Source organism: Alexandromys fortis, unplaced genomic scaffold (genome assembly GCF_014885135.2).
Source record: "Alexandromys fortis isolate MF-2015 unplaced genomic scaffold, M_Fortis_MF-2015_v1.1 scaffold_305, whole genome shotgun sequence".
In the NCBI taxonomy this organism is placed as follows: domain Eukaryota; kingdom Metazoa; phylum Chordata; class Mammalia; order Rodentia; family Cricetidae; genus Alexandromys; species Alexandromys fortis.
Window position 1 is genome coordinate 766,318 of NW_026068203.1, and position 19,658 is coordinate 785,975.

Sequence of the window (19,658 nt, forward strand, 5' to 3'; positions counted from 1 at the left end):
ATATATATCTCAGTAATAGGAAAATTGCATAAAGTGTAGAGTGCCCTAGGTTCAATCCCCAAACCTCAAAAACAAATAACATGAACAGAGGCAGCAATTCAACAGAATAATAATAGTATAGTGGTAGTTTAAAAAGTAAAATCCCAGGCTCCTATTACAAAATTATATACTTAAGGTCAATCTTCTTTCATCCATTATATGTAGGTTGATCATTATGGCAAACGCCAGTAACAGAAGGTTGAGTGTGGACTATGAAGGTTATTGGAGGCTGGCTGAAAAGCAATTTGTAAATCAATAAATGCTTAAAAGCTACTGAGAAGATGGTGAAACCTACAGCTGCATGAAATTGGAATTGTTAAATCGCAAATTGTTTGCGAATAAAGATTTTAGAAAACGTGCTGTGATAGTTTGTAGTTTAGTGAATTCATAAAACCAGCTATGGTTTTCAAGCAATCCACTTGACCACACTTCATATCATTACTGCAGAAGGGGGCATCCCAGTTGCACACTTTCAGAGAATTGAAAAGATTATGACAGAACGTCAAGCAACGAGTCTCCAAACAACATACTTGAAAGGAACACTATCTTACTTTATTCACCAGTGTGTAATATTCTCTATCCTCTTAAAAGCAACACTTGCTTCCAAGGAATTTGTATTAGAGACTTAAATGTTCCTACTAATCTCAAAAAAATGGGTAAATCTAAATATACAATAATTCAAGTCAGTTACAATTAGTAAATCAACATCCCTCCTGTCTTCTGTCCCATGAAATTCATAGGTATTCTAGAGCAGAACATCTCATCAATTAGTGGCAATTTCAAAAGATTAGAATAAGGTTTCTCAATCAATAATGTATACAGAAATCACCAGGAGAGTAGGTTAAAATGCAGATTATTATAGTATATGAGCTGGTCTGACATTCTGCATGTCTAATAATCAATAAGGGGGTACAGATCCTGATAGCCTGTATCATATTTTGAGTATCAAGATATTCTATCTGTTTTTACTATCATATGACTTCTGGATCAAGTACCTGTAGCAATTTTTAAAAAATCATAATTTCATCCTCCAGATGCTAACTATTCCAAAGGGTAGGCAAAGACTCACTAACACACATCTGTGTAGTGTAAGAAATCTATTCTGAACTACTCTTTACATGATGTCTTGCCATAAGAAGAAACAGGTTCATAGATAAAATAATTAATTGTGGAACTTTGGGTACACATGACTCACTAAAAGCCCCACAGACACTCCTTGAATTTTGAATACTGAAGAATAGACTTCCTAGGTAGAAGTATATCTTATCATCATCTGTCAGTCTTGGAATGTTCCAACACTGAATATGGACATTTCTTCAGAAAAAAAAAATCTCACCTCCACAACTCTCTTCAGATCCCCACATCCCAGGAGGACTTCCACTGAATACTGAGGATTCACTGTGAACCTCAGTGTTCTCTATTGTGCTAGAAGATCACACAAGTAGTGACTTACTTATTTTAATAGCAGCTTCCAGGCATTTTAAAAACTACATTGCTTCCACAAGCTGCTTCTTGAACTGCTAATGTCATTTGGTTTGTTTCCTTCCTTTGGATTAGCAGAACTACCTTCTTTATTATCCCTCACTAATGATCTTCAAACTGATCTGCAGAAAAGAAAAAGCAGCAAATACAATAGATTTTAAATCACTTATTAAATTTCTACTAGTTGCTTTACAAAGAGGCAACAGACAAGATACAAACCCACCTAGCTCTTATGTTATATTTTATTTTTCTAATTCTTATTCACATGTCAAAAATATTAGTATAAAAAGGGGCCTTGTCCCAAGCAGGAGTCATACTGGAAAATAGGTAATGAGTTTCCTTGGCTAACTCACAGTAATTTTTGCATGGAACATGATGATAATTTTCTTAAATACATTGCATTCATTTCTATTCCCCCAGACGACTATATCTGAAAGTAAAATGCATTCTTATTACTGTCTTAGATTCCAATGAATACCCTAACATTATCTAGAGGTTTTTGGTATAAGGAAATTTCTTTGGTGGCATTATATAAATCACTTACCTGCTGATAAATTACAGTGATGAAATTATCCCTATATAAAAATCTCTATAAATTGTAATTGGAACTGTAATTTATAACTAACTGCAATTTCAAGTAAATTTGCTAAACATATTAAATACAATCCAGTTATATTAAATGTTTAGATTTTTTTAAGCTTAACATTGCTAAGTAGATAATAGTGAGAAGATGTTAAAACAAGTAAGTTATTGAGGTATTTTTCTCTACTAGTTGATGGCTGGTGGGAGGTAAGGAATGCCATCAAGTCAGTCCATTCATGGCTCAGGAATAGGTTTCTGGTCTCAACATCTACTATCCCTGAGATCTGGCAATGTTGTTTAAGGGTCGGGTTTATGGAATTTTTATAAATTAACGGAATGAAGGATTGCATTTTCAAGTCATCAATGGTGAGAATATTTACACAAAAGAAATAAACACTACAAATTTGTTTTCTTGTGATATTTATTTTCTCCTTCCCCTTCCTTCTTTCTTTCTTTCTTTCTTTCTTTCTTTCTTTCTTTCTTTCTTTCTTTCTTTCTTTCTTTCTGTCTTCTTCCTTCTCACTCTTGATGCATCATTAATTAAAATTCAGAGAAAAATTGGAATTCAACCTGAAGGTTAGAAAAGCAAAACAGTCAGCCACTGGCTCTAGCCTCTACCTCAGGCTGAAATGATAATCCTGCCTCCAAGAATCTCAAAATAAGACAACTTGAGAGCTGTCTCCTCCAATCTTATAATCCTCTCTAGGGCTTGGATTAAAGGTGTGCACCACTGGGATTAAAAGCATGCACTGTGTAGTTTCTATGGCAACTAGTATGGCTACTGGGATTAAAGATGTCTGATATCACTGCCTGGTCTGTAAGGCTGACCAGTGGGGCTGTTTAAATCTCTCATCTTCAGGCAAGCTTCATTTATGAAAATATAAATGTTGTGTATTAAAATACATTTCCCCTTTTTGTCTAAAATAAAAAGAAGACTACAACTAATATAAGAAAAACTATATACAATAAGTAGAAAAACTACATACAATATATAGGAAATAAATACATCAGAAATATCTAGTCCATTTGTATTTGACAAATTCGGAAAAAATATTCCATATTGATCCTATCTTGGTGAGTTCAAAGTCTTGTACCTAATTTACTTTCTATCATAACTTGCTTTCTGCATCAGATAAATAAAGAATACTATAACTATCTAGTCTTCATCTCCTTTAGAGATCCAAGAAGGAAACAATATTAACTAAGTAAACAGTAAAAATCACAGCAAACAAGTGATTTCCAAAATATGTGAGAAATGACAGAAACAGCTGGCTGCCTGAACAGTCACCCAAAGTTCCTCTGCAATGTTGTAGCATCTATCTTCAGCCTACAGGCCTAGCATATGACAGACTTTTCTATAAATCAGGATATTCTGAAGAGCTGTCCCTCCTTGTCTTGACAGCATATGACAATCATTTTTCTGTTGTGTCCTGCTTGTCTAGTTAGGAAAGCATATTGTCAGTAGTCAATGCAGGGGACTTTTCTTGCTCAGTAACTTACAAAAAGTTAACTCCATATGGACTTTATCTGATGCCCATTATCTTTTCTGAAATAGATTGGTGGTGCCAGGAATAGATGTCTCATTGTCATAAAAAAAAAACCAAGAACCTAAGTTAATAAAACATCTTAAATGCCATATTGTGTAGATCTCTGAAGTGCTTGAAGATGACCTGAATATCTTAAATATATGTTTGTTTAACTTTGAAAACACACTTAATGTGACTACAAGTTCGATTATTATATAATGACCAACCACCCCATCACTTGAAAATGTTGGCATCATATTCTTAAATTTACCTACTGCTCTCTGAGGGCAACGGTATCTTTAGGGGATGCTGAAAGAAAAAATGTGGATGAATTTTTGATTCTTGGTCAAGTTAGCTGTATCATTCAGTCTATGTATCATGGAAAAGTGCAGGGCTTGTCTCAAGTCCTGGCTAGAGTAGTCAGTGAGGCTGGATAATCTCAGCAAGCTACTTCAAAATGCTCTTTGTAGTTTTTAGTCCAAAACCAATCTTTAAGTGCCACTATCGGCTGAATGGCATCATATGAACTATGTGGAATTGCTGTGGGGCCCCATCTTCTTGGAGACTTCAAAGATTACTGTAAGAAAATTTATTGTTCACTGTGGAAAACGTAAACATTATTTATATCAAAACAGAAAATTTGAGCTTCAGTAGCCATGTATTCAAAGAAAGGTACCATAGAGATGTAAATATGTATGGAAGAAGTAAAATTTTGAAAGCAGAGTTTCGATAACCTTAGTCCCTATATTTTATCTTCCCTCTGTCCCACTTCGGGTGACTTCTGATATGAGACAAAAACTCTGATTTTTTTCTTTTAATAACATGCTTGGATTTAGATAAGGAGAACCATCATTCAGCTCCAAAATCAGTTATGACTTTAAGTGATTTGCGACTACCATTATACTGAGAATGAGAAAGATATGTATGTTTAGGTAATGAGATTTATACCCTGCAGAGGATATTGGTATTACAAGTCAGATCTCTCTTGGCTTGGTGATTTGTTTTGAATAGCTATCTGTAGCCAAAGACTGCACATTCATTTCCTGGCTGAATTATCCCATTTCTAGTAATTTATGTTTCAGCAAAAAGCTGTGGCTTACTGGTAAGAACCTGGCATCTGTCTCCTTCAGCAGCTACATGACACCTTGACTCCACCTACTCTCTCTCTATATCTCTGTTTGAATTTCCTGCCTGGCTTTGCTCTGCTAAAGCAATTGGCTAGAACAGCTTTATTTATTAACCAATAGTAATAAAATATATCCAAAGCATATAGAAGGGAATCAAAAATTATTTATCTTTTCTTCTTTAGTCATATAGATGTCCAAGGTCTCTTCCCTTTTTGAAGATGGGTGTTTTCCTGCAAAGACAATAACAGAACTCTGCCATAACACTTATGAGGTTTTCTTACAACAGTAAGACTGTCACCTCTGTGGTTAAGCTGTCATTTCCTTTTACAAGAGGTTTCTTCTTTTCAAAACCAATCTTAATTGATTTTGATTATAAACATAGCTTTTGCTTTCATATAGAAACAAAAACAAAACCCCTTCCCAAATATAGGATATCTCCTGGTTTCCATTATTGCTGTGGAAATCCTTCAGTCAATAAACTTTAAGTTACCTGCCCACTTGGGTGTTGCCTCTTATACTATAAATGCTGATGTAAAGTGTGCCCCCTGCTATCTCTTCTCGGTGCTGCACTCAGTTGCTATTTTCCTGTTTGAACAGAGGACTGTGATCAGTGAGTTTACCACTAAATAAATAACCATTTATTGTACTCAATTCTGAGCTAGTGTGGGATTTCCATCTTTACCTAATGCCCCTCCACACTCACCAGGTGGACCAGTCCAAAAGGCTCAAAGTGTCCACAGTTCAGAAAGTCTCCCAAGCCTGCATACTTGGCTTGATTTAACCTACTAAGTGGGTTTTTGTAAAACCTCCACTACAGTAGAGCTATGTAGGTGATGAAATTTCCCAAGCTCATGCACATTCCCCCCAACCCCTGCCATGTTCCCTGCCATGTGGTGACTTGTACAGCTCCCAGTTTGTGCTTCCTGCTCATGAGTTCTGGGCTCCTTCCTCAGTGTACAGAGTTGATTTGATTGTTTTTAGTTTGTCAGGCAAAGCATATTTCTCAGTATTTGACAAGCACCAAGGCAGAAGGCCAAAGCTTCACAGGACTGTTTGTGCTGCCACCAGTTGTGCCACCAGGTGCAACTCTGCAACAGCGAACCTGCTAGATGATAAAGATTATGACACATAAAACAATTCACCAGATCTCATAGCACAGGTAACTATTTGATTAGTTAATAAATCAATAAACTTGAAAGTTATATAATTTCAGACAACATTAGCATAAAAAATTTTAACAAACTTTTTGCTGATACTATGGATTATATCCTACAAGGTTTATATGATTATTGTGATACATCCATTTATTAGATATTGGGACTCATTTTTTCTTCATAGTGTATCTTTTAAAAGTGGTTTGATAACAGAACGAAGAACGAGACACTTTTAGAAATGACGCAGTCTTTACAGACTAATTAAGAACAGCTATCTGACAGGATTAATACCATTGAAAATCAAGTTACCTGACAAAATTAATACTATTGAAAAGGATAACATTAATTTGACAGACAAAACTGAATCCCTGTTAAAGGGGACTGAAAAATAATCTGAAAGAATTCATACTGTTGAATTTGACAATCAAAATCTGTTCAAAAGTTATGATAGGTTGGCAGATAGAGTATCTCTCCAGGAAGGCAATCTGCACACTATTCAAATAATGTCCAAGGATGGGATATTATCTTTAAAGGAAAAACTTCAGACCTTGGAATCACATGTGCAGAATGAGGACCAGAGGCTAGAGGTCTCAATGAAATCACTAGAAATAAATACAGGCAATGAGATTCAGGCTTTACAAAAGACAGTAGTAAAAAGATTTGAAACTATTGAGGAAATTATTGAAGCTGATGAGCAGGGAAAGAAGGTATAAGAACAGGATTCAACATTGGTAGTACCTGTCAGAGATGAGTTACCCAGGGTTTTAGCTTCCTACCTTGTAATCTACTTTAACAAAGCATCAAGTTCTAAAGGTAAAAAAGGAGCCAAAGAAGGTAAATAGATACCTATAGGAATGAATGATCTAAAAGAAATTAAGAAAGTTGTCATAATTTATGGTTTGCATTCTGCATTTGTTAGGGAGATGGTAAAGACATGGGGCTCTAGCATTAAATCAATGCCACATTACTGGCTTTAGTTAGTTTCAGCAGTCCTTGATTATAACAGGAAGATCAGGCTATTTGTCATCCTGGCCGCCTGACTAGCTTACACCCAAAATTATCACACAGAAACTGTATTAAATAAAACACTGCCTGGCCCATTACCTCTAGTTTTTATTGGCTAATTATTACATCTTAATTTAACACATTTCTATTAATTTATATATCACCAAGAGGTTGTGGCTTACTAGGAAAGATTTAGCATGTTTGACCTGGTGGCTCCATGGTGTCTCTCTCTCTGCCCTTCTTCCTAGCATTCAGTTCTGTCTTTTCCATGCCTGCCTAAGTTCTGCCCTAACAAAAGGCCAAGGTAGTTTCTTTTCTCAACCAATGAAAGCAACATATAAAACAGAAGGACCTCCTACACCATTTCCCCATTTCTGTTTAAAAAGGAAAGGAAAGCTTTAACATAGTAAAAGTACATATAACAGATATCAAGCAAGAATTAAAGTTACAATATTTATATGTATTTTATCTTTTATTATAACAGTGGAACACTATAACTATCTATCTATTCTTCAACTCCATCAAAGACTCCAGAAGGATATATTACCTAAGTAAACAAGAGGTAAGCGACTTCCAAAACTCTAGAAATGATAGAGACATCTTGCTGCCTGTACAGTCACCCAAAGTTCTTCTGTACTCTTGGGGCATTCATCTTCAGCCTACAGGTGCATAGTTTCCAGCAGACATTTCCACGAAGCAGGAAATCTTAAAGATAGTTTAGTCATTTTTTTCTGTGTCCTGTACAATGCCTTATAGACTCTTTTATGAAACAGGAACCCCGAAGGAACATCTCAACTTTAGGCAAGTTCAGCAGTCATCTCTCTGTGGCTTCTTCATGTCCAGTTTATGCATCAGTCCAGGCAAGAGCAGTTTCTTGCCCAAATGGCTAACCAACTCCATAAGGAGCCTCTTTGATGCCCATCTTCCTTTTGAAGTAGATTGGTGCTGCCAGGAGCAGACGTGTCTCATTGTCATGAAAAGTCCTAAGTTATTAAAACATTTTATATGTCATGTTCTGTAGTCTTTGAAAGGTATGAAGAATGCCTATCTAACTGAACTATATCTCTATATATCTAGAAAATCTAACTAACATGACTACAAACTTGACTATTATCAATGACTATCCCTTAACAACCTATATTTCCTAATTATATATTACATTTTTTTCATGTTTCACAACTTTAATAGAATATTCTAACTATTCTGTACAAATTGAAAACACCATATTCAGTTACAAATGTGTTATCAGGTAAGGCTGAGCACGCTCTACATGGCTGGTCACTGTGGACATGGCTGTCCTGGCTACCAACGACCACAACCACACATACACACACCAACTGGTCACCAAACCCAGGTGTGACCCTGGTGTGCAAGCTGAAGCTGTGCTCTACAGGCCAGCCATCCCTAGTGAGGGAGGACTTTTGCCACCTGGCTACAGCCTAGCACACTCCGGAAGCAACAACAACACGTGGTCTGCATGGCACAGAACAGCTAGTGGCAGGAGGCAGCAGGGCTTCCTCCACGGGCCTCACTCCATTTGATGCCACATCCTTCTGGTCAAGTCAGCAACATGGTCTCGTAAGTGGGAGGAGGAGGACAGTGAAGTTCAAAGCCCCCCAAGCACAAGTGAATAAATAAGTACAGGTTGAACCAGACGGTTCTGGTCTCAGAGGCGTGTGCCACAACCCACCCAGCCCTGAAACCAAAACTCAAGGGAGGAGGGTGAGGAGAAAAAAAAAGAAAAGAAAGAAAACAAAATAAAACAAAAAACCCACACGCTCTAAGGCGAGCACAGCCTCTTCTATAGTGCTTGCGAGATGACTAGGTACAGCAGCTGGAGCAGCTTCCCACGAAGTTCAGTGGCTGGAAACCACGAGCCTCTTCAGTAGCGTACACAGAATCACCAGGCTCTGCCAATCCCAGGCACAACCCCAGCCAACCCTACATGGCCTTCAGGCACCAAGGCTGCAGGTGCTACAACTAAATCTCCTATTCTGAACTGCAGCCTAGTCTCCATTGTACAAGTTAAGCAAAGTAAGAAGGGAAGGGGGAGAGGAATCATGCACTTGTAAATGGTTAGATGCCACAGCACTGTCAACAAAATTCTGCTTTGGCAGGGACTGAGGACCCTGTCTGCGGCCTGGGGTCCTGACATCTGTCCACAAGATTGCCCCCTCAGGGTCGCTGCTTCTTACTGTTGCTTGCACTCTGCCGGCTGGCTAGGTTCTTTCTTGGGATTAACCTCAGCATCATCCTACTCTTCTCCCTCCTCATCTCCTTCTAATTCCTCCTCTTCTCCCTCCTCGCCTTCTTCAAAATTGTCATCGTCCTCTATGGCTTCCCCAGTGAAGTAGAGGACAGCCCGTGGCTCACGGAAAAAGTGCCCAATTTCAAAGTCAGAGGCTAAGGTGAATTCAGAATCTTCATCCAGAGATTCTCCATCTCCAGACGCTTTTAGGGTGCTGAAGAAGTTGAAGAAGGACTCATTGTGCACTTGCTTGGTGATGGTTCACACGGTGTCCCGGCCCTTGTGCTTCTGCTTTTTCTTGATGGTTTTGACTGTGACATTTTTTCCCTTCTTCCAGTCAATTGTACACCCATCACAGTCCACAATTTCAGGACCTTCAAAAGAAAACGGGTCAGCCTTGTCTGGTTCTGATTTCATCTTGTATGTTTTCGTCAGGACAGGATTGGTGAAGTAGTCGTTGGGTTAAAAGTGAAATTCTAGCAAAAAAGACATAGGCTGTCCAGGGTCTGAAAACTTGACTTTAATATCTTGCAGGTGTTTCAAGATTGGTTCATCATATTCCTGCACCAGCTCAGTAAGCATATCTACGTTTCTGAAGATGGTGAACCAATACTCAGGGATGCCTTTGGGGGTCAGCTCTTCTGCTGTTGCTGCTTCTTTCTCAGCTATAACTACTTTATTCTTCATATCTCCAGCCAACTTGTCTTCTTCCTCATTTTTACTGTGCCATGCTGACTCTGCATCCGTGGGCTCCACTTCACCAGTGATGAATTCTCTTGTCAAAGAAAGGTTGGTACAAGGATGCATACTTCCTCTCCAGGTCATGAACTTCCTCATAGAACTTGGCTTCTATGTGCACACACCTCACCTGGAGCTGCTTCAGAGCATTAAGTCTCCTTTTGATGGCTTTGGGTAAAGTTTCTATGTAGCGAGAAGGAGTGTGAGAGACGTTGTCAAGTCGTTCCTGCAAAGCTGTCAGCACTTGTGGGTTCTGCCTCACCTGGTCTGTGAGCTTTTCTGTACTACTGGCATTTTTAGCAGCTTCCACAGAATCTGCAGGGCTTCCATCTGAAAGACTGTTTTCTGCTATCTGAACGTCTTTGTCCCCTTGCGCCTCCTGCGGCAGTGGCGCCCGTGTCTATATATTACATTTTTAAATGAACTATACAATCACAATACTTAATAAAGAGCAGAAATATACATATAACAAGATTGACCTTAAATTTATATCAATAAATCAAGATCCATACCAATGAAAATTATTCCCATCTATATTATATCTCCCTTTAAATGTAAATGAATATTTATAAACAGTATTTGGGAATATGGACATAGTTATTTCTCTCCAAACTTCTTCCTGATGTATGGGTGTACTATTAATCAGGTCCTTCACTGTATATATCCTGTGTGCTGGTTCATCTCAGCAGTTGAGAGAAGTGAAGTAATTTTTTGAAGGTGTGTATGGCAACCTTTCAGGAGGGTGTGATCTATCATACCATATTGGTCTAGAAGCAATCTACGGGTCTCATCCTCTGTGGAAACAAAAGAAGAACTTCTTTTCCAAAGCATGATATTCTTAAACCCAAATTCTGAACTTATAATACTCTTAAAATATACATGGTGGTTTAGTCTAGCAGCACAATGAAATGTCTCTCTGTACTTAGCTCCTTCACTGTCAAAACATTTAAAGAAAACACAGTAATATACAGAATCCAGACTCTCTGTGAATTTTCCAATTTTCCGTGGCTTATTTTTTTTATTTCCTTTAATCTATTAATATCTGTACTTGTCTCTTTAAAGACTTTACCTTTTTTATAGCATTAGATTTATTTTGTGAACTGTATACTCTATCTTTTCTCTCCCAAGCCTACATACATTTATACGACACTGTGACCCATCTAGAGGTCTTTTATGTTTGAAATTGTCCTATTGTGAATCTGTAACTCTTTACTGTCCAGGGGCACTTCTTCAAATGCTCAGAACGTCTTAAAAACTTCAGGTGCTCCCTTGTTAGGGGTTATATGGTATGACCTGTTTGCCTGCCTAGTCTAAAACTTAAGCTGCGCTGTTATTATGGTAAATACAGTAGTTCCTGCTTGGGCTCTGCAGAGTCCAGCATGGCAGAGATGCTTGTGCCTCTGAGCCACATGCATTGCTTCTTTTGTAGGCACACAGCAAGTCCATGCTTCCATCAAGCAATCAGTAGCACTTTACTCACAAACCCCAAGAAAATATTCTGTCTCCCAGAAGAGGCAGAGGTCACACTAGCAGCATAGCCCAGAAAGTCAGCATTTTAAAACTGCATGGCTTTTTTTTTTTCCACTAAAGCTGAATCACTAAAATCTCTCTTAAAGCAGCTTGCAGCAAATTACCAGCAAACAGCAAGAAGCTGTGTTAAACTCTGGATTCTTTTTGAAGCTTTCTCAGATTTTATGTTGATTTAATTGAACACATAGGTGCCAATCTGCAACAGGAGGATTGGATTACTTGCCATCCCAGCTGCCCGGTTAGCTTACACCTGAAATAATCACAAAGAAACTGTATTAATTAAAACACTGTCTGGCCTATAAGCTCTAGTTTGGCTAATTCTTACATCTTAATTTAACCCATTTCTATAAATTTGTATCACCACAAGGTTGTGGCTTACCGGGAAAGATGTAGCTTGTCTGACCTGGAAGCTCCATGGTGGCTCTCTCTCTCTCTTTCTCTCTCTCTCTCTGCCCTTCTTCCCAGCATTCAATTCCGTCGTCTCCATGCTTACCTAAGTTCTTCCCCATCAAAAGGCCAAGGCAGTTTCTTTATTCAACCAATGGAAGCAACACATAAACAGAAGGAACCTCCTACACCACTGGATAATGGGCCTCAACTGATTTTTAAAAGCTATTTTAGAGAAGAGGCTAAAATTTTAGAACAACAGGGAAAAGCAAAAGGACTTGAGACTTCCCAAGATCAAATTCTTTGTGAGGGCACTTGTGTTGACCCATAGGCCCAAGCTTTTTACAATGGACAAATCTTGTCCCTATGCCACAAAGCAGCCTTAAATGCTTGGGACAGGAGTCAAGAACAAGGAAAATGAATTGAATCATATACCAGGGTTAAACAGGGTCTGAGAGAACCCTTTAGTGAATTTTTACAGAGATTACCTAAGGCTGTACAACAGACCCAGATGCTAGATGAGAACTTACTGAATAACTGACTTTTGAAAATGCCAACTTAGAATGCAAAAGATACTTGGGCCTTTAAAGGTTAGATCAGCACGTGTGGATTAATGGATCATGAACACAATAAACATTGAGACATTTGACTATAATAGTGAATCTTGGATAAGAGAAACAATTTCCAAAGGAATGAGAAGACAACAAAATGTCAAATGTTTTAATTATGGTAGAATAGGACATCTGAGAAGGGATTGTAGACAAGGAATTCCTAGAAAAAATATCTCCTCTGAGAATGGGAAGAATAGGAAAACACAGCCTTCAGGAATATGTAAAATGTATAACAAAATTTAAAACCATCATTTCAACCTTCCATGCAGGTCAGTTTCAGGGATGTGTCAGGGGCTGGCTCAAGCCCACAGACAGTGGCTGGTAGCCATGCCTCTGTAGCTGCCGAGCATCAGCCTGCCTGAGAGACTGTAGCACTAGAAAGCCAATTCAATTAATTGTTCATAATATTTTTGAGTTTTTCACACCCTATGATTGGATAGCCAAGCCTCCACATTAGATGAAATAGGTGATGATTCTTTTTTTGTGCCACTGGCCAGCTCCCAAATAATGACATGGAGGCTTACTATTAATTATGAAAGCTCAGCCTATAGCTTAGGCTTGTTCTTAAATAGCTCTTATGATTTAAATTAACCTATATTTTTATTAATCTATATTCTACCATGTGGCTTTTATATCTATCCCATTCTGTGTGTCTGACACAATCTGAATCAGACTGACTTCTCTGCCTCTCTTCTCCCCAGAGTCATCCCTGTCCCTTAACATCCCATCTAATCTTTTTTTGAGCTATTTGCCATTCATATTTTTATTACTGTAATCACACAATTGAATGGTATATTTTTTGTCTTTCTTCATTTCACAGAATATAAACCTACTTGCTTTGCTGTTTTGCTTTCAGAATGTCTCTACCTTTACTGAGAGTGCTTGTGCCTTCCTATATGTTACTAATGAAAAAAATATGTTTTCTTCCATGCTAGGTTCTTAGAATCAAAAGTAGAACTGAAAACAGAATTTATGGAAATGTTTTATCATAGCTTTTCTCATTTGAAATGAATACCAAACTTGATAATTAAGCATAATAAAGATAAAGTTAAAAGAACTAAAAATACATGATAAGCTTAAAGAGTAGTAAAATAATTTTTAGTTCATACATCTAGTAGCTTAAGGAACTTAATCTTAAGTAGCTTACAGAAAGTCACAAAAAAGAAAATCATTTGTTAGAATTTATAAAATAGAGTATGGCTATCCTGGAGAAATGAGAGAAAAGAATATCTGGATTATATGTATAAATCTCCTGTGAATTTAGAAATTTTAAAGTTCTAATAGAAAAATTAAATAAGATAATTTATGTTTAGTGTCTTCTCTGAATATAAGTTAGGGTTCATCTGAGGAAAGAGAGAAACAGTAAAATATATTTTAACACAGCCCCATTTTATTTTATTTACTTGTTTGAGACAGGTTTCTCTGTATAATCCTGGCTGTCCTGGAACTTGTTCTGTACACTAGGCTGGCCTTAAACTCGGTGATCTGCCTTTCTCTGCCTCCCAAGTGCATGTTCTTTTTTTCTTCTGAATATTTTTTGTATAAATTCTTATGAATATGAAATTATACATCAGAGTGATCCACATAGAATTCCACTGCTGTTGTGGTAAAATAACACAGTATTCACATATATTGAGGAGATTTAATACACATCAATGTGTGCATGAAATACTTTTTCCTAATGTTTCAAGTTCACTTTCAATACAAGATATAACATTATATAAATCATCCTTAAAAACACACTATTCTTTCTAATTCTGACTGGCCATTAAGAAGATGTGCCACATACAGTTTGTAATAATATTGGATTATCCTCATTGAGCTTTAAGGAAAAACTTAAACAAAGAGGTAATACTCTAGTAAACATATGCATGTCATAGTTAAATTCAAGTGTCAAGTTAAAAATTCACAGAAGAGAGATGCTCAGAATTTCATCATTTGTTTCTTCAACCTCAGTTATAACCCATGTATTTGTTTCAGAGAGTCTTTCTAGCATATTATAGATTCACAATATTGTAATATACAAAAACTTAACAGAAAAGGTACAGCATAATCTTTTTTCTTTGCCAGGCTGCTAACTTGGCACCTATACAAATCCATTTCATTTATCAAGCTGCCGAAGGTAGATTTTGCCACAGTCAAGGAGAATTTATTATTTTACTAAGCTAAATGTGGTAAACAAAATATTTGATTGTATGTGGTGTGATTATTTGAAATCAAGGACCTCAGTCTTTAGTAATATTATGTTAAGTATGCAGATAAAGGAAAAGAAGAGAGTTGCTCTCCACTTTGTGACAGAGAATGAGGAAAACTGACAGGAGCCCTCCAGGGAGATGACAGGTAAAGAAAACACAAGAAATGTAACTGAAGGAATGGAAATCTCTGTTTGAGTCTTATCGGAATGGAAAAGCCATTATACACAACCTAATTAGCATAATGCATCCTTAATTGGGCTAAGGGAATGTCTGCATTTTAATGGTTCAGAGGCATGTGGACTCAATCATGTATCCTTGAAGGAAGAAACAAGAACTTAATTTATACATAAACTCATGAACTCTAACAATGTTACCCACAAATTTAAAGAAAAGAAAAATAGACTATTAAATAGTTTGCTGTTTTTGGTACACATGAATATTTCACATTGTATCTAGCTCTACTGACTTCTTTCTATTCATAAGCATTTCCCCAAAATGTGTTATTGAAGACGTTCTTATATTTAAATGCCTTTTGTAGTTTATAAATAGTTCAATTTAGATAAGAATTGACAGTCCCTTGTCACTTACATGAATTTTTTCTGAAAATAAGTTTTCTATAAATTCCCTAGATGCCACGACTACTCTGTCAAAGTTACTAAAACTCTTGCAGATTTTGGGTGGCAAGAAAGAACCTCAGGGTTAACATTTGCAATTAAGCACTACTAGCCATAACTTAAATTCATGCACAGCCCCAATGAAAGGTTATGCACTTTTGGACTTTGTCTTCCATGTCTAAGGTTTCAGAATGAACATTCCATGACATAAACACTTTTGTGATGTTTTAGTTTATAATGCTTAATATCAGCAATGAATAATCAGACATTCAAAAGAACTTCCATTATTTGAAGAGCACCTTTCAATCCAAATTCAACTTCACAGGTTGTTTGTACACTACAGTGTACAACTACAGTGTATAAACATCAACAGTCCTTTCAATGGCAGAAATTTCCCATCAACTTCCTTTTTAATCACTGGATACATTCCTGGTTTTGGTAATCAATCACTCTCCAGCTGCTGAGCTAGTTCCCACCTACGCCCACAGACTTCCGGAAAATATTTTTCAAGATTTGTTTTATAATTTCTGATATTTTTTTCATAATATTTTTATATTTTCCTACCTTTTATTCAACTAGCAAGTTTTGAAGCCACCATTTTGAAACAAAAGTACTTCTGGCAGAACATGGTGACATAGCAATCAAGAAGGAGAGACAGAAGGATAACAGAATCAAGCCAGCCTGGTTTACATAGGGTGACCTTGATTAAAAAAATATATTTTTCTGACTTTTTGTCTTCTCTTAATATATTGAGTTTAGCTTATTGCTTTTGTCACCTGTCTTTTCAAAGTTTGATTTTTGTATTCTGTCATCACTGTATTCTTCTAATTTAAATTCTAAAACTAAAAATCATTATATAGTCTGTAGATGTAATAAACCAGTTTCTGATTTGACTTAAGACCCACTTTACCAGGTGTAAGCCATAACAAACACTGCTGAGGAGACCAACAACATGAGATTAAATAGCCCAGGGACCAAGGGAAAAACAAAGTACTACTGTTTTTGTTTTTGTTTTTTTTTTTTTTTAAAGGACATAGTATTTTTCTGAGAAACTGCCATACTGATTTCCAAAGTGATTGTACAAGTTTGCATTCTCACCAGCAATGGATGAGTGTTCCCTTTACTCCACATCCTCTCCAGCATAAACTATCATTGGTGTTTTTTATCTTAGCCATTCTGACAGGTGTAGGATGGTATCTCATAATTTTGATTTGCATTTCCCTGATAGCTAAGGATGTTGAACATTTCCTTAAGATACTTTTGGCCATTTGAGATTATTCTGTTGAAAATTCTGTTTAGTTCTATACCCCACATTTTAATTGGGTTACTCAGAATTTTGATGTCTAGTTTCTTGAGTTCTTTATATATTTTGGATATCAGTCCTCTGTCTGATGTGGGGTTGGTAAAGATCTTTCCACATTCAGTACGCTGCCTTTTTGTTTTATTGACTGTGTCCTTTGCTTTACAGAAGCTTCTCAGTTTCACGAGGTCCCATTTATTTATTGTTGCTCTCAGTATCTGTGCTACTGGGGTTATATTTAGGAAGTTGTCTCCTGTGTCTATGCACTGAAAACTACTTCCCAGTTTCTCTTCTATCAAGTTCATTGTGGTTACATTTATATTGAGGTCTAAAAATCTAATAAATTAAAAAAGACATAATAATAAAATTACTCATAACCCATTTTGCTATAATCATAGACAAGTTCCTTGGCAGTCATCATCAAAGCAGCTTCCTCCTGCAGCAGATGGGAGCAAATACAGAGACCTAGAGTCAGACATTATGCAGAGACAGAGAGAGATCTTGAAATACTCAGCGCTAAATGGGATGCCTCTATAAAATCCCCCCAATTGGGGTTCTGGGAACTTTGTGAAAGAAGTAAGAGCAAGGATAGAGGACACTAAGAAAACAAGGTCCTCTAAGTCAACCATATCAATGCACATATGAACTCACAGAGACTGAAGCAGTATGCACAGGAGACATGCATGTGTCTGTACCAGATTGATTTCTAGAACAGAAAAGAATAGTGGGCACAGGCCCAAATCCTAAAGCCAGAGGTATCTTGGATTGATAACTACTTGCAAATAAAAATTTATTTTTTTTCCATAGGAGCCTCACTAGGAAGACAAACTACTCTTAAAGGTAGGATGCACACCCAGCAGTAATGAGTGAACAAAAACAAAACAAAACAAAACAAACAAACAAACAAACAAAAACGAACTCAATGCAATTTTTCAGAGGTTCCTTGTCTCATAGTGTCATCAAGGTTTTATCTTTTTTTCTTAATTTTATCTTTTATACCATTTTTATTTAATTTTCTCTGTTTCTTTTCTTTTTTTTTTTTGTATTCTATATGCCCTTTGAGTATATATTATGGCTTCCAGTTTGACTTTTTATGGAATTTCTGAGTGTGGAAATGTGTTTCTCTGTTTCTATCTCCACCCCCCCCCCCCGTCTTTTACTGGGGGTGCTTTTCCTTTTGTTTGTGTATTATTTGTTGGTTGGTCAGTTGCTTGACTCTTTGACACAGAGTTTCACTGTGTAACAGTTCTAGCTGTCCTGGAACCAGCTCTTTTAGACTAGGCTGGCTTCAAAAACTCAGAGACCTGACTACGTCTGCATCCTGAGTGCTGGGATTAAAGGCATGCATCACCACCGCCCAGCCCTGTTTGTTTGTTTTATCCTATTCTGATGGGTTTACTTTTAACATATTTTATTATATTTTATTATTATCTTTTAGAAATTTGTTTTCTAATGAGAGAGAAAGGAAGTAGATCTGGATTGGAGATGAGGTAGGGAGAAACTGGGAGGAATAATGGACGGAGTAAACAATAATCAGGATATATTGTAGTGGCATTTCATTTGTATTTAAAAGCTTGCCTGAAGATCATAAAATAAAACAGCCCCCACTGGTCAGTCACATAGACCAGGCAGTGGTGACACACAGCTTTAATCGTATGAACCACACTAGTTTGCCATAGAAACCAGGCAGATGCAATTTAAGAGGAGGGCCTGCTTGTTCATCCCAGCCACCAGGCTATTTTATCCCCTAAATAATCACACAGAAACTGTGTTAATTAAATCACTACTTGGCCCATCAGCTCTAGCTTCTTATTGGCTAACTCTTACATCTTGATTTAACCCATTTCTATTAATCTGTATATCACCACGAGGTTGTGGCCTTCCAGCAAAGTTCCAGCATGTCTATCTCCGGTGGCAGATCCATGGCATCTCTAACTCCACCCTTCTTTCTCCCAGCATTTAATTCAGTCTTCCCTGCCTACCTAAGTTCTGCCCTATCCACAGGCCCAGGAAGTTTCTTTATTCATTAATGTTAATGAAAGCACACAGAGGGCACTCTCACTTCAGTGCAAGCCTTTAATCTCAGCCCAAGAGAGGAATATGAAATGGGAGGAGAGAGCTCTTAGACAGTCTCATTCTTAAGATTCCTGGAGGCAGGATCACTATTTTAGATTGAGGTAGAAGTAAGAGCCAGTGGTAGGCTGTTTTGCTTTTCTGACCTTCAGGTTGAACCCCAATATCTTTTTCTGGCTTTTTATTAATTGTGCTACATTTGGCACCCAAAGTTTACAGTATGAATTCACAAAAAATGGCCATTTACCTGAGGCTTTTTAGCCATGGCACATGCCAGAGCTGGTCCCAAACCTAGCTACCTCGATTCAGGAGAAAAGCTAGCATCCATATCTCCCATTAGCCCCAGTTTAGTTTCCTCTCAGAAATGACAATTCTGCCTCCAGTGATCCTCAGAAAGAGACTGTTTGACAACTGTCTCCTCATGTCTTATATTTCTCTCTGACTGGGATTAATGGCATGCACCACTACTGCCCGGTTTCTATGGAAAACTACTGTGGCTTCTGGGTTTAAGGGTGTATTTCACCACTGCCTGGTCTATAAGGGGGCCCAGTGGGTCTGTTTTACTCTCTGATCTTCAGATAAGCTTTATTTATTAAAATAAAAATGAAATATCACTACATACTATATGAAAAAAACTACTTTGAATAAATAAATTTCATTATATATTGTACAAATATTTGTGATTTAATTAAATAATTTTCAAGGCATTTTCTCCTTAACATTAATCTAGTCTAAAGGATCAGGGAGATTGCTGTGAAGTAGTACATCCTAGGAATATCCAATAGTATCAATAATACCAGTAAAGTTTTACTGCCTAAGCATGAGCTGAACAAGGACAACAATAGATGTGCCAAAGTAGATAGAGGAAGCCCACAAGGAATTATAGGCAACTAAGGTTGTTGAGAGTAGGGGAAATAGTCTTCCCTAGGGAAGAAGACACCAATTGGTTATCAATTCCAAATGGTCAGTCTGAAAACATATAAAAGAGTAACATTTTATAAATGACTCAGTTTACATTTAGTAATGTATATGCATATACACATACAC

The 19,658-nt window shown here is 37.1% G+C and overlaps 1 pseudogene; it reads right to left on the minus strand.

Moving 5' to 3' along the window:
* Positions 1–8,360: 8,360 nt before the first annotated feature.
* On the minus strand, positions 8,361–18,876 carry LOC126493158 (nucleosome assembly protein 1-like 4; annotated as a pseudogene).
* Positions 18,877–19,658: the final 782 nt, after the last annotated feature.